Here is a 15880-nt window from a genome sequence, read left to right on the forward strand (position 1 = left end):
TAAGAGAACCTTTCAACAGTGGGGGAAAATTAAGATTACTTAAGTAAATGTACAATTCCAGAGACTTCTATAGGGTCTTTGGTTCTGAATACATCTTTCTTGATTGGATAACTTTATGAATGCAATACAAGAAAATGTCATAGATACAAAATTGAATGCCTGCCTTACTTACCCCTTTCATATTTATCGATATATGACCATCTTCATAGCAATATCTAAAATTGAAGGCCTGTAATGCTTTTACAACTTGACCTACTGGAAAGCACTGACTAGCTCAAAGATAGTCACCTATACACCTCATTGACTAGCTAATGAGTGAATTGAATTTCATTTAAAACTGAAAATAAGAGAACCAGGGTTTGTATTTATTCTGTGTTATTTCTGAGCTAAAATATCTATTGGGATAAGACGTAGGGCCATAGGAACCCACAGATAAGTGGTATTGCTGGAGAAGAATTAATTCATACACAAATTAAGCTTTTATTCTGGGAGCACACCTACACACATAGAAAATGAACTCACACCTACACACACAGAAAAAACCAAATAAACAAATAAAAAACTAGACCACATAATGCTCGTAAGTGATCCCTGGGGGAGTGGTCCAGTTGTTGAATTTTACATATAAGTTTTAACATCCAGGAGATATGTTTTTCTTTCTGTTTCTTTGGTAAGAATGCCTAAAAAACTGAAATTTTGCATCCTTCAATTACTACCCTTTTGCTATAAGCTATTTTATTTTATTTTTTAAAATTTTATTTTAAAGATGGGTATAGTTCAGGGTTTGGTATATACATGGTCATTGTACAAGTAAAGTTTGGGCCTCACTTTGGTACTACTTAACCTGGTTTGAGATCAGGTACGCTTATTCATGAAGTATGCCCCCCCCGCCCCCCCCCCCCCCGTCCCCAGCAGTTTCCGACTACTGCCAATCCCTTTCTTATCATATTATGATAATTATTCAGGGTACACTTATGAGTTAGAACATGTGGTACTCAGTTATTTGTTTCTGTGATAGATCACTGAATATTATAGACTCTAAATTCATTCTAGTTGCTGTGAATTCCATAATTTTGTCTTTCTTTATGGCTGCATAATATTCCATCATTATATGTACCACGTTTTCTTAATCCAGTCCTCTTTTGATGAGCAGCATGGTTGGTTCCATGTTTTTGCTACTGTGGATAATACTGCATAAACATGTGTGTACAGGTATCTTTTTCATAGAGTGATTTGAGTTCCTCCAGGTGCATTCCTAGAAGGGAGATTGTTGGGTTGCGTAGAAGGTCGATTGTTAGATCTTTTAAGAATCATCACATTGTTTTCCACGGAGGTTGTACTGGTTTGCACTCCCCCACCAGTAGAAGTGTTATTAAATATGACCATCCTGACTGGAGTTAGGCTGTGTCTCAGTGTGGTTTTAATTAGTATTTCTTTAATGATTAGTGAGGCTGAGCATTTCTTCATGTACCTATTGCCTGCATGTATGTCTTCTTTTGAGAAGTGCCTATTCATATCTTTTGTCCACTTTTTGATACGGCTGTTTGTTGTTGTTTTTCTTCCCCCCCACCCCCCGGCACATTTGAGTTTCTTGTAGATCTTAGATGTTAGACTTTTGTCCGATTTACAGTTGGCAAATGTTTTATCCCATTCTGTGAGCTGTCTCCCCACTCTCATGATGGTTTCTTTTGCTTTGCAGAAGCTTTTCAGTTTGATGAGGTCCCACTTGTCTATCTTTTTTATGACATGGGCATTTGGGGTTTTGATCAGGAATTGGTTGCCAGTTCCAATTTCCATAAGGGCGTCTACTGCATTTTCTAAGGTTCTTATAGTCTGAGGTTTTACATTTAGGCCTTTGATCCATTTAGAGTTGATTTTTGTGTATGGTTATAGGTAGGGATCTTGTTTTAATCTTCTGCATGTGGCTAACCAGTTTTCCTAGCACCATTTACTGAATAGGTTCTCGTCTCTCCAGTGGTTGTTGGTGGAGGCTGTGTTGAAGATGAGTTGGTTGAGAAAATGAGATTTTGCTTCCAGAATCTCTATCCTGTTCCATTGGTCCATATGCCTATTCTCGTACCAATACCAGACTGCTTTTGATTATTGTACCCTTATAAAAATGTTTAAAGTCTGGAAGTGTGACACTTCCCACTTTGTTTCTTTTGCTGAGGATTGTTTTGGCTATTCTAGGAGCTATTTCCAATAGGTTTCTTTAAGTTACAATTTTAAAAAAATCTCTGATATAAAGGAAAAGGACAAAAAAAGAATAATTTTTTTAAAAAAATAGTAAGAAACAAAATTGCAGTCTTCTAAGATTTCTTTTTAGATTAGTTTCAAAGAACAACCAAACCAAAGAACCCATGGTTTGAAAGAACAGATGTTGGATTCCGGAAAAATGCTTGGTATATGTTAGGTTTGGAGGGAAGCAGCGCCCACCCTCCCCCATCTACCCTTCCACCCCCCTACGCCCCCATCCATCCAAAGCCCATATCCGCATATCTTGCTTGAAACCTTCCGGAGCTTGCCACCAACTGCCGATAAGGGCCAGACAGGGACTTTCCAACTCAGGCCGGATGCACCTGCCAACAACCCTACTAGCAGCCCCAGCAACAGACACACAGGGCCAGAGATGATTGGACACTTTGCCTCCCCACCCCACTGCTATCCCGATACCCCCCCAGATGCAGATGCAACACCCTTAAAAACCCAAACCGCCCTTCCTTGGGTGCGACTCCCCTGGCCCATCTTCCTGGACCATGGGACCTCGTCCAGAAGTTCCTCCCCTAATAAATGCTTGGTTTGTACCAGCCCCTTGTCCTGTGCCTCTTTCGTTATCTCCAAACGTTACATCTTGGTGCCGAAACTTAGGAGGTGACGGGGCCACACAGGCTTCACCTCCGGGCTCAGGGGTCTCTAGCCCAAACTGCGGACCTCCTACTCAACCCTCCGTTGCAATCTCTGGTGTGAGGTAAGTTCCCTCCCCCTGTCTGCCCCCTTCCTCCATTCCGGAGTCTCCCTATCAGAAGTCACAGCTGTGCTAGGGATCACCCCCGTGCTGGCCAGAAGTTGAGCCTGGGGATGCCCACTCTACCCTGAACTTCTCTCTGTCCGGTCTGTCTTAGTCAGAATTGGGATGCCTTTTCAGGCTCAGATAGACTCCGGAGGGGAGCCGACATGGATAATCAGTCTTCCAAATTTTACTCTAAGAAACCTCTGGGCCGTCTCCTCAGTAATCTCGACTAATTGGCTAATCCATTTCGGTACTGTGGCCTGGCCTCAGTATGCGCTGAATTATGGGCTTCAATGCCACCCGAGGGAACCTTTAATTTGAACATCCTCACACACTGAGATAATTTCTGTAAACGCGATGGAAAGTGGTCGGAGATCCCCTACGTCCAGGCTTTTTGGTATTTATGCTCCCGCCCCTCCTTGTGCCGCTACTGCAGTACCACCCAAATCCTACCAGCGAAAGGAGAGCCCCCTCCCCCCTCCTGACCCCTTCCTCATCCCGCCTGCCCCAGTCCCTCTGCCCTTAAACAAGTCTCTCCCATCCAATCCGTAGCCTTCCCCCCTCATAAATCTTCTATAAGACTTCACTGCGCCAATCCCTCATCCTCCAAATCCTCCTCCTTCTTCCAACCCTCCCACGTACAACCCACCCTCTCTCTATCCCCATCTTCTTCCTTCGCCTTCTGACTTTCACCTTCCGCTGCTCCCTCTCCCCTCTCCGGTCAGTGCACATACTCGTTCACATTGCATGGATCACCCTCCCCACACCCTTGTTCCTGTGCCCATTTGTCCTCTCCAAGAGGTTACTGGTCTGGATAACATTGTTTGGGTACACGTCCCTTTTTCCTTGGCTGACTTATCTGCCATCAAAAAACAATTGGGGTTGTTTTTTTTGCCAACCCTATTACCTTTGCCAAAGAGTTCCATTAGGGTGACAGCAAAGGTTGTAAATTATGGTAAACTTAGGGAAATAACCCAAGGCCCGGATAAAAACCCAGCCGTTTTTCTAAACCGTCTTACCGAGGCTATGACTCTCCACACTCGCCTCAGCCCCGGACAATCCTGCCGGACTACTGTTCTCGCTACCCATTTCATTACCCAATCTGCCCCTAATATCCGCAGAAAGCTGAAAAAAGCAGAGAATGGCCCTCAAACCCTTGTCCGTGACCTGGTAAACATGGCCTTTAAGGTTTTCATTGCGCACGAGGAAGATGCAGAAACTGCTAGGCAGCAGCGCCTCCAGGAGGCCATTAAAGTGCAAGCCCGCACCCTGGTTGCAGCCCTGCAGTCAATGCAACAGAGTATGGGGGTCTCTTGGCATCTGGAGACGGGTAACAAAGCTCCCCCGGGAGCCTGTTTCAAGTGTGGCCAGGAGGGCCACTGGGCCAAGCAGTGCCCTAACCCACGTCTGCCGAGTAAGCCACGTCCTATCTGTAAGCAAATGGGCCAATGGAAGTCAGATTGCACTTGGCCTGGCCAAACCCTGGTGCCTCCACACAGGGGTGTAGCCAAGCCGCCTGCTCCACTCCATGAGCTGCTCAGACTGGTGGAAAGCTGAGAATGCCCGGACTTGAGAACCCCAATTACCCTCGCTGAGCCCAGGGTCTTGCTCCAGGTAGCGGGTAAGTCCCTCTCATTCCTCATGTACACGGGGGCTATCTATTCAGTTCTGCCTTCCTTTTCGGGGCCTCTATCTCCTTCCCAGGTCTCAGTCATTGGTATCGATGGCCAGCCTTCTGTCCCCCTTCAAACCTCGCCTCTACCTTGTTCCTTCAGTGATTGGATGTTTAGTCACTCCTTCCTTATTGTCCCATCCCATTGTTTGGCAGGGATATCCTTTCAAAACCAGGGGCCACTTTAATGCTGCCAGTTCAATCAGCAGCCCCGCTCCTTGCCAATATTGCTCTAGTCTCTGTTTTTCCCAATTCAGACCTGCCGTCTCCCATCCCACCCCACCTAGTCAACCCTGATGTGTAAAACATTTCCACCCCAGTCATAGTCCGTCACCACACCCCAGTTTGCATAGTTGTAAAAAATCCCCTCTCACTTCCCTTCTAAACCCCATTTCCCCATTTCAGCCACACACCGTATGGGTCTTAAACCCATCATCACTTGCTTTCGTTCTCAGGGCGTCCTCATACCTGTTAACTCTCCGTGTAACACCCCCATCCTTCCGGTTCGTAAGCCCTCTGGAGACTACTGCTTGGTCCAGAACCTCCATCTCATTAATGAGGCGGTAGTCCCTCTCCACCCAGTGGTTCCTAACCCCTACACTCTTTTATCTCGGATACCGCCTCAGACAACACATTTCACTGTCATTAACCTCAAGGACGCTTTTTTTTACTATCCGCCTACACCCATACTCCTATCCCCTTTTTGTTTTCACTTGGGAGAACCCAGACACGGAACAGGCATAACAACTTACGTGGACGGTCTTGCCGCAGGGCTTCCAGGACAGCCCCCACCTCTTTGGCCAGGCTCTCATGGCTGACCTAGCTAATTGCCCTCTCCACCCTAGCCACCTCATCCAGTACGTGAATAATCTCTTGCTTTGCAGCCTATCTAAGGAATTGTCACGCACACATAGAGCCGCCCTTCTCAATTTCCTGACCTCTAGGGGATACCAGGTGTCCCCCCAGAAAACCCAGCTCACACAACCTGAAGTCATCTACCTTGGCGTCCACCTTACTCCCACCACTAAGGCCCTGACAGCGGACTGTCTCCATGGTTTATAGCAGCTTTCACCCCCAGAAAATGGTGACCAAATCCTGTCCTTTTTGGACTTCGTGGGGTACTTCAGGCAATGAATCCCTAACTTTGCCCTGTTAGCCAAACCTCTGTATGCGGCCACCAAACAAACACCTATGAGGCCCCACACCTCCCCTGCTAAAGTTCGCATCTATCAGTCATACCGCCATGCTTTCCCTTCTCTTGGCAAAATTCCCAACCTTCTTGCAGAAGCAGAAACCTCTTTAAATGCCCAGCTTCCCCCCGCAAGTGCCACCCACCCTTCTCCATTCTCTTAACTCCGTTTAATACAACAAGGTATCACGTTGCTCAACCACTCTCCTATTGGAAATGTAAGTAACTGCTTCCTTTGTGCTGCTTTAAACTGCTCCCCTTGGGCAGCGGTTCCCATCCCGCAATTATTTAATGCCTCTAGGGTGCCAAGTAGCCAACCTCTTCCAACCCCGGAAGTCCCTTTCTTCCTGCCTCTCAATAAGTTTTCTGATACCTGTTATGGCAGCTCCTGCACATGTAACAACTCCAAATCTACACCATCTACCCTATCTGCTCCAAGGGGTGGGTTCTTTTGGTGTAATGACACCCTCTTCAAATCTATTAATAGTTCTTACCCTTGTTGCTACCTGGTAACACTTATTCCACAGCTTACATTCTATTCTAAGGAAAAGCTCTTGCTCAAAGCCTTTCCTGCTCCCCATCGTACTTGCTGTGTGGCATTTCTCTCCCTCATGATCGGTCTCACGTTTGTCCCTTCCTTGGCGGCTGGAGGGCTGGGTGGGGGTGGGGGAGGATGGAACATAGCATCCTCTCCTCCCAGAAACTGGAGAAAAAGCTCCAAATAGCTCTAGAGGCATCCGCAAACTCCCTGGCATCCCTGAAGCGGCAAATAACCTCTCTAGCCCAGGTTACTTTACAGAACTGCAAAGCCCTTAATCTCCTCACAGCTGGTCAGGGTGGAACCTGCATGTTTCTCCAGGAAGAATGCTGTTTCTATGTTAACGAAACAGGGCTGGTAGAGAAAAATGTCAACGTCCTTCGAAAACTGGGAGATGAACTTCACCAAAAACCCACCGCTGAGTCGCCCTTCTCTGCCTGGTGGAACTTGGGCATCGCCCACTGGGTCTTGCCATTCTTGGGGCCTGTCTTACTTATCTGTCTTTTACTTATGATTGCACCCTGTCTGTTTAATTTTTTGCAGTCCCGCATGAAGGAAATTTCTCACGTCGCAGTCAACCAATTACTCCTGCACCCCTATGCCCACTTCCCTCTGAGCCACCCCATCCCGGCCTCCCATAAACTATACCCTCCTTCAGCTTAAAGCAGCCAGATCGAATCAGCGCCCCTTATACCAAAGAGGTCAGCATGTTAGGTTCAGAGGGAAGCAGCGCCCACCTCCCTCCATCTACCCTTCCACCCTCCTACCCCCCCCCATCCATCCAAAGCCCATATCCGCATATCTTGCTTGAAACCTTCCGGAGCTTGCCACCAACTGCTGATAAGGGCCAGACAGGGACTTTCCAACTCAGGCCGGATGCACCTGCCAACAAACCTACTAGCAGCCCCAGCAACAGCCACACGGGGCCAGAGATGATTGGACACTTTGACTCCCCACCCCGCTGCTACCCCAATACCCCCCCAGATGCAGATGCAACACCCTTAAAAACCCAAACCGCCCTTCCTTGGGCGCAGCTCCCCTGGCCCATCTTCCTGAACCACGGGACCTTGCCCGGGAGTTCCTACCCCAATAAATTCGTGGTTTGTACCGGCCCCTTGTCCTGTGCCTCTTTCAGTATCTCCATATGTTATAGTGTGTGAGCCCATGGTCCTGGGCCCTGGAAGCAGTCAAGAATTCTGGGCACCTCAGATAATATATTAAGGACAGACATTAGGGAATTAATATCTTTTATTCATTTATTTTCTAGATTGAGTCCTCTAAATATTTAGCATTCAGAAGTTTAACTAAGGCACACAGTGAATTTCATAACCTAATAGTTAATGATAGTAAGAAAGAAAAATTGGCAGGATACAAAAAGAGTAATGGGAAGTGGGAAGTGAGAATAAGGATGAAGAGTGACCCGTACCTGTAAGAAGAATATCAGAAAATAGCAAACAAACAAAGCAGATTTTTTCCCAACCACTCATTTTGTAAGCCAAAGAGTCATTCTAGTCAGGCTCGGTGGCTCAGCCTGTAATTCCAGCGCTTTGGGAGGCTGAGGTGAATGAATTGCCTGAGCCCACGGGTTCGAGATCCGCCCAGGCCACTTGGCGAGACCTCATCTCTACAATAAATCAAAAATTAGCTGGGCGTGGTAGTTCTGGCTACTTAGAAGGCTGAGGTGGAAAGATCTCCGGAGCTCAGCAGGGCGAGGATGCAGTAGCTGGGAGTGTGTCACTGCACTCCAGCCTGGGTGACAGAGTGAGACTCCAACTCAAACAAACAAGCAAAAAAAAAAAAGTCATTCTAAATTTTTAAGACTCAGTCTCCACGGTGACTAGACTCTTTTTTCACCAAGATCTTTGTTCTAGAAGGCTTAGTACCTCTTTCCACTCCATTGAGATAAGCTCTAAGGAGAGAAAAAACCCAACAACACTATAGAATACCTCTTGTTTTCTGGAAGCTTCATTCTGCTAGTCAGGTTTTTAATCTTTTCTCTAAAAATCTCTTTGTTCAGATGATTTATACAAATTTTATTACTTTTCTAGGAGAACAGTATAGTGTTTGGTTATGGGAAAATAATACCAAAAAAAATCTGTTTTAACTATAAAATTATTGTGGTTTTCTATTAAGGGTGTGTGGTATTCTTATATGAGAATATACTGTAAGATGATAATTATTAATAAAATCTTTTTACATTGAGTTCCTGCATACTATTTTCTTTAGAAAGAGTATATGACTTAAGATCCACCAAATTAAATTAAAATAAATTAAAAACCTAAACAAACTATATCCAATGTCCTATTCTATGTCTATAGAAAAAGGAATCCCTCTGGGTTTCTGTTTCTCTATCACATCTTCTAAATTCTCCCTGTATGTGTATCCTACCCTAAGACAATTGTGTACCTGTTTTATTGGGCAGAGACCAGTGTGCTAATTATGTACCAAGTCACACATTACTAGTCTGCAAGGCTAAAATATTTTACACATTGTTGTCATTTATAGTCTCTTTTATTTTTCCAGGCAGTCTGAGTGATACAGATGACCTGTATATATTCTTACATGAAAAGAAACTCAGCTAGATTGGGCATTTCAATCTCAATATCTTCTGGAAAATTAATTATCTAATAAGGTACTCTGAGGATCAAATAACAATATAAAAGTAAGTTAACGCCTTACCAAGGATAAGGAAATATTCTATTGATGCTTACTTATACTGTAAGCATTCAATTAATGATAGATTTTTTCATTTTAATATTTTACTGTTTTATTATGGCACATACAATTTGGGTTAATAAAGCATAACTGAGACAGAAATACAGGAAGACATTTAGCTAGCACTATCTGAGCCAAACTATGATTAAATAATAATTGACTTCTTCCAGGTGACACAGATATCTGGTTAATCATTTGTGGTCAGTCTTCAATCATTTTCAAGCCCTGAGAATTCAGACTTTTGGTTTCAGGTAGAAAAATGATTTAACTTTTTATCCCACATGATGCTACCTTCTTAACATTGTTGAAAACCTGTCACTTTATTACATGTTTCAGCCAACAAGTCAAATGTTTTAAACTCCTTCTTGAACTAGCCCTATGGACACAGAGGCTACTAAAAGTTTCCAGAAGTTCTCCGCTATATACCTTAAGATATTTATCTAATATTAAAGGGATTTGTTTGTTCTATTTAAAGTAATTATTTAATGATAAAGAGAAATAAAGATCATGAATCTGAGATGTGCTAAATGTTCTGAGATATTAACAGAGTAAGATCAGTTTTCTATCAATCTATCATATAGCTATTACAGTATTTATAAGTTATTAACCTGAATAGACATGCATTTTTTAAATCTTAAAGATCACAATATATGAATATGCACTATTTTGATGTCATTACTTATTTTTTATTTCTAGCCCTTCTTTTGATTCTTATTTATAATTGGACTAGATTACAATGGCTAAGGTTAATGAGACAATTAACTTTATACATGATACCAATCACAAAAATTGTTTTACTGTAATTAACTATAGTAACTTCTAGCAGAGTTCTTTGTACTCATAAATATATTTTTGTCAAGAGTACTCAAAGCTTAAGGGAATTATTCTGAAAGTTTCAAAAGCATATCAAAAAGCCAGACATAGAAATATTTAATTAAGTTTTGCTATGGGAGATGAAATGAGCAGGAATCATGTGAAATGCAAGTTTGTGGTAGTCAGCAATATATCAGTTTTCGAATAGATAGATACAGGCATTCACGTGAGAGATTTCAGTATGTTTCTAGAACCTCCTGTTTGACCTTTACTTAAATCTGTTTTTTGAATGTGCTTGTTTTCTGACGAATGTATTCAAAATGCTTCTTTTCTGCTGACAGAGCCCAATTTTGTTGTTTTATGGAGATGCAGCTCAAGAAATTTGCAAAGACATGACCAGTAGCTCGTGTACAAAAATGAATTTCAGAAATTGAAGAGCTGTAATGTTGCTTGTGTTTTCTCTCCTCACAGTGAATCTTGTCAGCACCTCATGCAAATGAATTTCATAATTTTAAGGACTCGGATCTTTAAAGAATCTCACTTGCTTTGGTGGAGCTTTCTCCTCTTATATACTCCTGGGACTTTGGATGATTTCCTTCAGGTGCTCAGAGAGGTTAAGGGTCACTTTAGCAGAGTATGAGGCCAGCAACTTCTAGATGAAAAATTTTTTTTAAAAAATTTTTAAACACACCTCTAAATGTTCTTATTTCTATTATTCTCTCTGTTACTGTCAAGTGAAGCAGTAATTTGCTTGCTGCTATTGTATAAAACCCTCTATTTCATTTAACTTATTTTGAGACTTTCAATACTTCTTTCTTGTTTTTTTCCAGAATGACACAATGACATATCTCTGTACACTGGTGTCCTAATTAGTTTATCTCCTGACATAATTTTAATTAGCTTTATCATATTTCTGGCTGACTTTTCTGCATTGACAGTTGCTACTTTGCTTTAAAGTAAATGATGACATTTGTGCTATAACCTCATTTATTTTTTGAAATCTTCCTAACATTTATCACAAAAAAGAGAATATTTTCCTTTTTACTAACAGGAAGCTGAAGTCACAGTAAAACAAACAATGGATTTCTCCCAAATCAGTCCCTTTTTGACATGTGGCCTTGGTAGCAGTCTAAAAGTGTGTGGAGAGGCAATCACTCAACAATGCAGCCTCACTGCATTTTCCATCAGAACCTGGAATTCCCAGCAATGTTTGCCACCTGAAGCAATAGTAAGGTCGGAGCTGAGCTTTTGTTACTGTTGTTGTTGTTGTTTCTGTTTGTTTTTGATACTGGTATATAGCCCTGAAAAGGTTTTCTTGTATTATTTTACACTACTTCTCTACTGTTACTTTTCTATTCTTTAAAACTGGAAAAATACTTTTCATTCTATTCAGAAATTATTGAAGCTCCCTAGTGGTTCAGTATATATGAATCACTTGTAAGTTGGTGAACATTTAATGTATCTACAGCCTCATTCCCAAATTACCTGAAAGATGTAAAGTAGTAGTTTGGGATTTTAAATCTGTTGTAGAAAACCCTTTTCTTCCGCTTTTCCAGCTACTAAATTACAATTTGAATCAGTTATTAAAAGCCAACATTTAATCTCTAGCTCCTACTTTTGCTTTTAAGTACAGAATGGTTATAAAGGAAATATTGGAATCAGGAATATCTATTCTGTTTCATCTCTAACTGGGATAACTATATTCACTTTGGAAAACTAACTGGCACATGCATTTTACAAAAGAAAAAAAATCTTTTCAGATATAGTTTCTAGTTGTTTCTTCAATTTCTGAATTAGAATTGCAAATCCTATTTGAGTCAAATGAAGGGAAAGATTAAGGCATGTTTTAGGAATTCTTAAACTTCACAAAAAGTTATTAAATAATAAACCAATGTTTAAGAAAATGGGTTCTGGAATCTGCTCCATAAATCTCAGTCCTATTGTCAAACTTGTCTTTTACTAACTCTGTGATCATAGAGAAGTTATTTAATCTTTTTAAGCCTAAGTTTCATAATTTAAGCAAATGATGCTAAAGTAGATGTTATAATCATGCCCATTGCCAAAGTATCAAAAGCATGAAAGAATTTAGCATAACTGCTTAACAAAAGGATTCCTTATAAATTCTATTATTACATTCATGGTGGTATTAGTTTTGAGCATTTAGATTTGGCTAAATTTGGATTAGTGTGGGATCTTATCTGATTGATTGTATACCATTTGTATGAATTATCTTTTTTATCCATGGTATTTTTAAGAGGTACCTTTTGACTTTTACTGCAGTGGAGACTTTTAAATAATTTCTTGATTACTTTGATTGATTCAAGACCATGACACATAGAAGAGTTCTTATAATTATAACAGTCATTGAACAATGCCAGTCAATCAGTCATCCTTCTCATAATATCTTAAATCTTAAAAGAGAAAACATGAACTTTTTCTTTCAAGGTTCTGTGAAATTTACTTGACATCTCAAAAGCTAAGAAAACTTGCCTACCCCCATCCCATTTCAAACATAAATTGAATGACTTTGCAGCCAAACTGACAAGGGCAATGTTATTTAATGTCTCAGATGAAATAAGAGGGGCAGTAGTTGTGGATTCTCAGTGAACTCCTATGTTGCAAAGCTCTTAACACACTGCTTTACTTTGTTAAGAATTTTAATACCTCCAGCCAGAGTCCTGATATACCTACAGACAGAGATCTCCCTTGTTCTTCCATGAACAAAAGCTCTTGGTGCCATATGAATGAATGAGAGATTCGCATGTGGGAGTTACCCCATATGAAAATGTCCTCCTTGCCCCATATGAAGATGTCCTCCAAATTCTGATTATTCCAACAACCCAGTCCCTAAAAATGATGTGAATGTCCCCAGCCTGGGTGCTGAAGGCAACCCTTTGCAAGGGGGCAAAACTTCTTGTTTCTCTTGTGTCTGCCATTTCCCGTTGCTTTTCAACACAGGCCAATTACAGCTATTTGGAATCCAGTGTCTCTTTGTGGTGGCCTAACAGGCTACTAAATAACCTTTTGCAAAACTGTGGATGCAACATACTGCAAGTTTTCTCAAGTAAGTCATCCATTTGAAGTTGCATTTGTTATAAGAAAGCGATTGGCAGTAGCGGAAAACTGTCAAGGGATGGGGGTTGGGGGGTAGGATGGGGGTGGGAGGGTGCGAAGGGCAGTTGAGGGAAACTGCTAGGGGAGGGAGGGGCATACCTCATCAACAAGGGTACTTGCATGATCAATGTTTGTATACCTAACCCTGAATTGTACCCCACATCTTTTTAATAAATAAATTTAATAAATAAAAGAAGAAATTGCATTTGGGTTGTCTTTGTTTTTCTAAAGCAAGGTATCATAATGTAAGAAAAAAAAGCATATATTGTCTTGCTTTTTTCCCCTTCCTCTTTTTCTCTTTTTCTTACTTTTTCTCTTTGCTTCTTTGTGGAAATTATCAATGACATTAAATGAGATAAATGTGGTAACCTCTAGAGTAAAGTACAAAATAATAAATGAACAAAAATGTTCTAGAAAAAAGACAATTAAATACCATTAAGTACTCTGATTCATCAATTCTCACTATGAAGATTGACCTTAGTATTATAAATATATTTTTTTCTTTTTTTGCTTTTTTTCCTTTTCATTTATGTTTTTATTTGTTTTTAGACAACTGCTCTTACAATTACAAAATGGCACATGCTATGGTGGGATGCCTAGAAAATTTCACCATTTCCTTGAGGCTATCAGTGTATACAAAGTGAACTGTACTGCCAGTATTGTCCACTTTGTATTGCTAAAAATAAAATAACCAAAAAAAGAGAACTCACAGAATTCTAAAATCATCTCTCATAAAGGAGTCCTTTGTCTTTCTCAAGCTTTCCTTTACTTTAAATACCACTTTTATAGGTTTGTATGGTTGTAGAGTGGGAAAAAGGCATATTCTTTGGTGTGTGTGTGTGTGTGTGTGTGTGTGTGTGTATGTGCGCTTTGAAAGTCTTTCATAGCCGAGCTTGGTGGCTCAGCCTGTAATCCTGTGCTTTGGGAGGCTGAGGTGAATGTATTGCCTGAGCCCGTGGGTTTGAGAGTCGCCTGGGCAACTTAGTGAGACCTCATCTGCACAATAAATCAAAAAATTAGCTGGGTGTGGTAGCGCGCATCTGTAGTTCTGGCTACTTGGAAGGCTGAGGTGGAAGGATCGCCAGAGCCCAGCAGGTGGAGGCTGCGGTGGCTGGGAGCAGCTACTACACTCCAGTCTGGGTGACAGAGTGAGACTTCGACTCAAAAAAAAAAAAAATTAAATTAAATTAAAAAAAGAAAGTCTTTCATAATTGAGTTTATTGGTTGTGTTGAGGATCAGTACATATACATTTCAATTTGTACACAGTTCTTAATATACGTACCAAAATCGAAAAAGTCATGTATTGTTATTTTTAAAAAGTTATTCCAGTGACTTTCCAGCTTAAAATTTGGAGGCAAATTTTCCTTAAGAGGATATCAAGTACCAGTATCTAAAATGTTAATAAGCTGTTACATACATCCCACCAATTCACAATTTATCATATACACAACACACTCAATTTTTCAATCTTTCACAACACATTAACAAAGTTATTAGAAAACCAGGACTACCATGACCAACGATGTTACAGAGTGCACACAATTCTGACAGGGAGAGCCATGATCAAAGTGTGGTTTTCTTTAGGAAACAATTCTACTAAAAAACAACATAGGAATAGAAGTAATTTTAAATGATCAAGACATTAAATGCAGGACTGTGATTCATATTGCCACTTAGCATAATTTGCATTATAGGATATAAAACTAACTTCCCATCTATGGAATGTTAAGCTGATACCCAAGACAGTCAAAGCCTACTGTAATTCAATATCCCACGCTATTTTCTGGTTGTACCTAAAAATAAACAACCAGCAAATGATTTCACCTCTTAAAAAAAAGCATTTACACTTAAAAAGTGGGATGAAATGGGATTCCCTTCTTCTTAAAAATGTTTCTAGAGCTACTAAAAAGCTTGCATTTACAAAATTGTTGATAAAAATATTCCTCTGAATTGTACAAGAAGGGAGATAGAGACCACTGACAAGACATGGGATATGATATTATTCACACTTGGCTTCTTTCTCTCCTACTTCATCAGAGACTGGATTCTCCTCGGTTTCAGTTTCTCCGTTTTCTGCAGGTAACTCTTCTTTAGCTTCTTGGTTAGCCACTTCAGCCTGCTTTCCCTTTGCTCCCCTTTTCCCTTTTGCTTGCACTTTATTGTCTGAAGATTTATCCTTTCCCGCTGCCTTTTTTGGCTTCGCTTCCACTTTTGCAAGAGCAGGTTTAGCCTACAACCGCGCCGATCTCCTCTTGGGCTCCAACTTCACCGCCCCCTCGGCAGAGCTGACCTTCCTTTTGGGCATCTCGGTGGTGGGCAGGGCGTGTGCCGGGTACCCGCAGGCAGCGGCGCGCCAAGAGCCTTTGCGAAGCTGGGCTGCCTGGCCGCTACCGCTCCTCCTGCCCCAAAGGCATTTTCTTTAGGCTATGAAAACCTTCGATGTGAAATCTAAGCATCGCTCGTACTTACTACTTATGTTAACTTGAACATATTATTTAATTCTTCTTAAAAATAAAGAAATAAATAAGCGGGGCTCGGTGGCTCAGCCTGTAATCCCGCGCCTTTGGGAGGCTGAGGTGAGTGGACTGCCTGAGCCCGCGGGTTCGAGACACGCCTGGGCAGTGAGACCTCATCTCTACAATAAATCAAAGAATCAGCCGGGCGTGGTAGTGCACGCCTGTAATTCCGGCTACTCGGAAGGCTGAGGCGGAAGGATCGCCCGAGCCCAGCAGGTCAAGGCTTCAGTGACCGGGAGCGGCCACTGCACGCCAGTCTGGGCCACAGAGCGAGACTCCAACTCAAAAAAAAAAAAAAAAAAAAATAAAAAA

General features: G+C 41.5%; 1 pseudogene; it reads right to left on the reverse strand.

Annotated features, from left to right (window-relative positions):
* Window positions 1-14945: 14945 nt before the first annotated feature.
* Window positions 14946-15364, reverse strand: LOC110595081 (annotated as a pseudogene).
* Between the last annotated feature and the right edge of the window lie 516 nt (window positions 15365-15880).

The sequence above is a fragment of the Carlito syrichta genome, unplaced genomic scaffold (genome assembly GCF_000164805.1).
Source record: "Carlito syrichta isolate Samal-C Ts95f unplaced genomic scaffold, Tarsius_syrichta-2.0.1 Scaffold71156, whole genome shotgun sequence".
Taxonomy (NCBI): domain Eukaryota; kingdom Metazoa; phylum Chordata; class Mammalia; order Primates; family Tarsiidae; genus Carlito; species Carlito syrichta.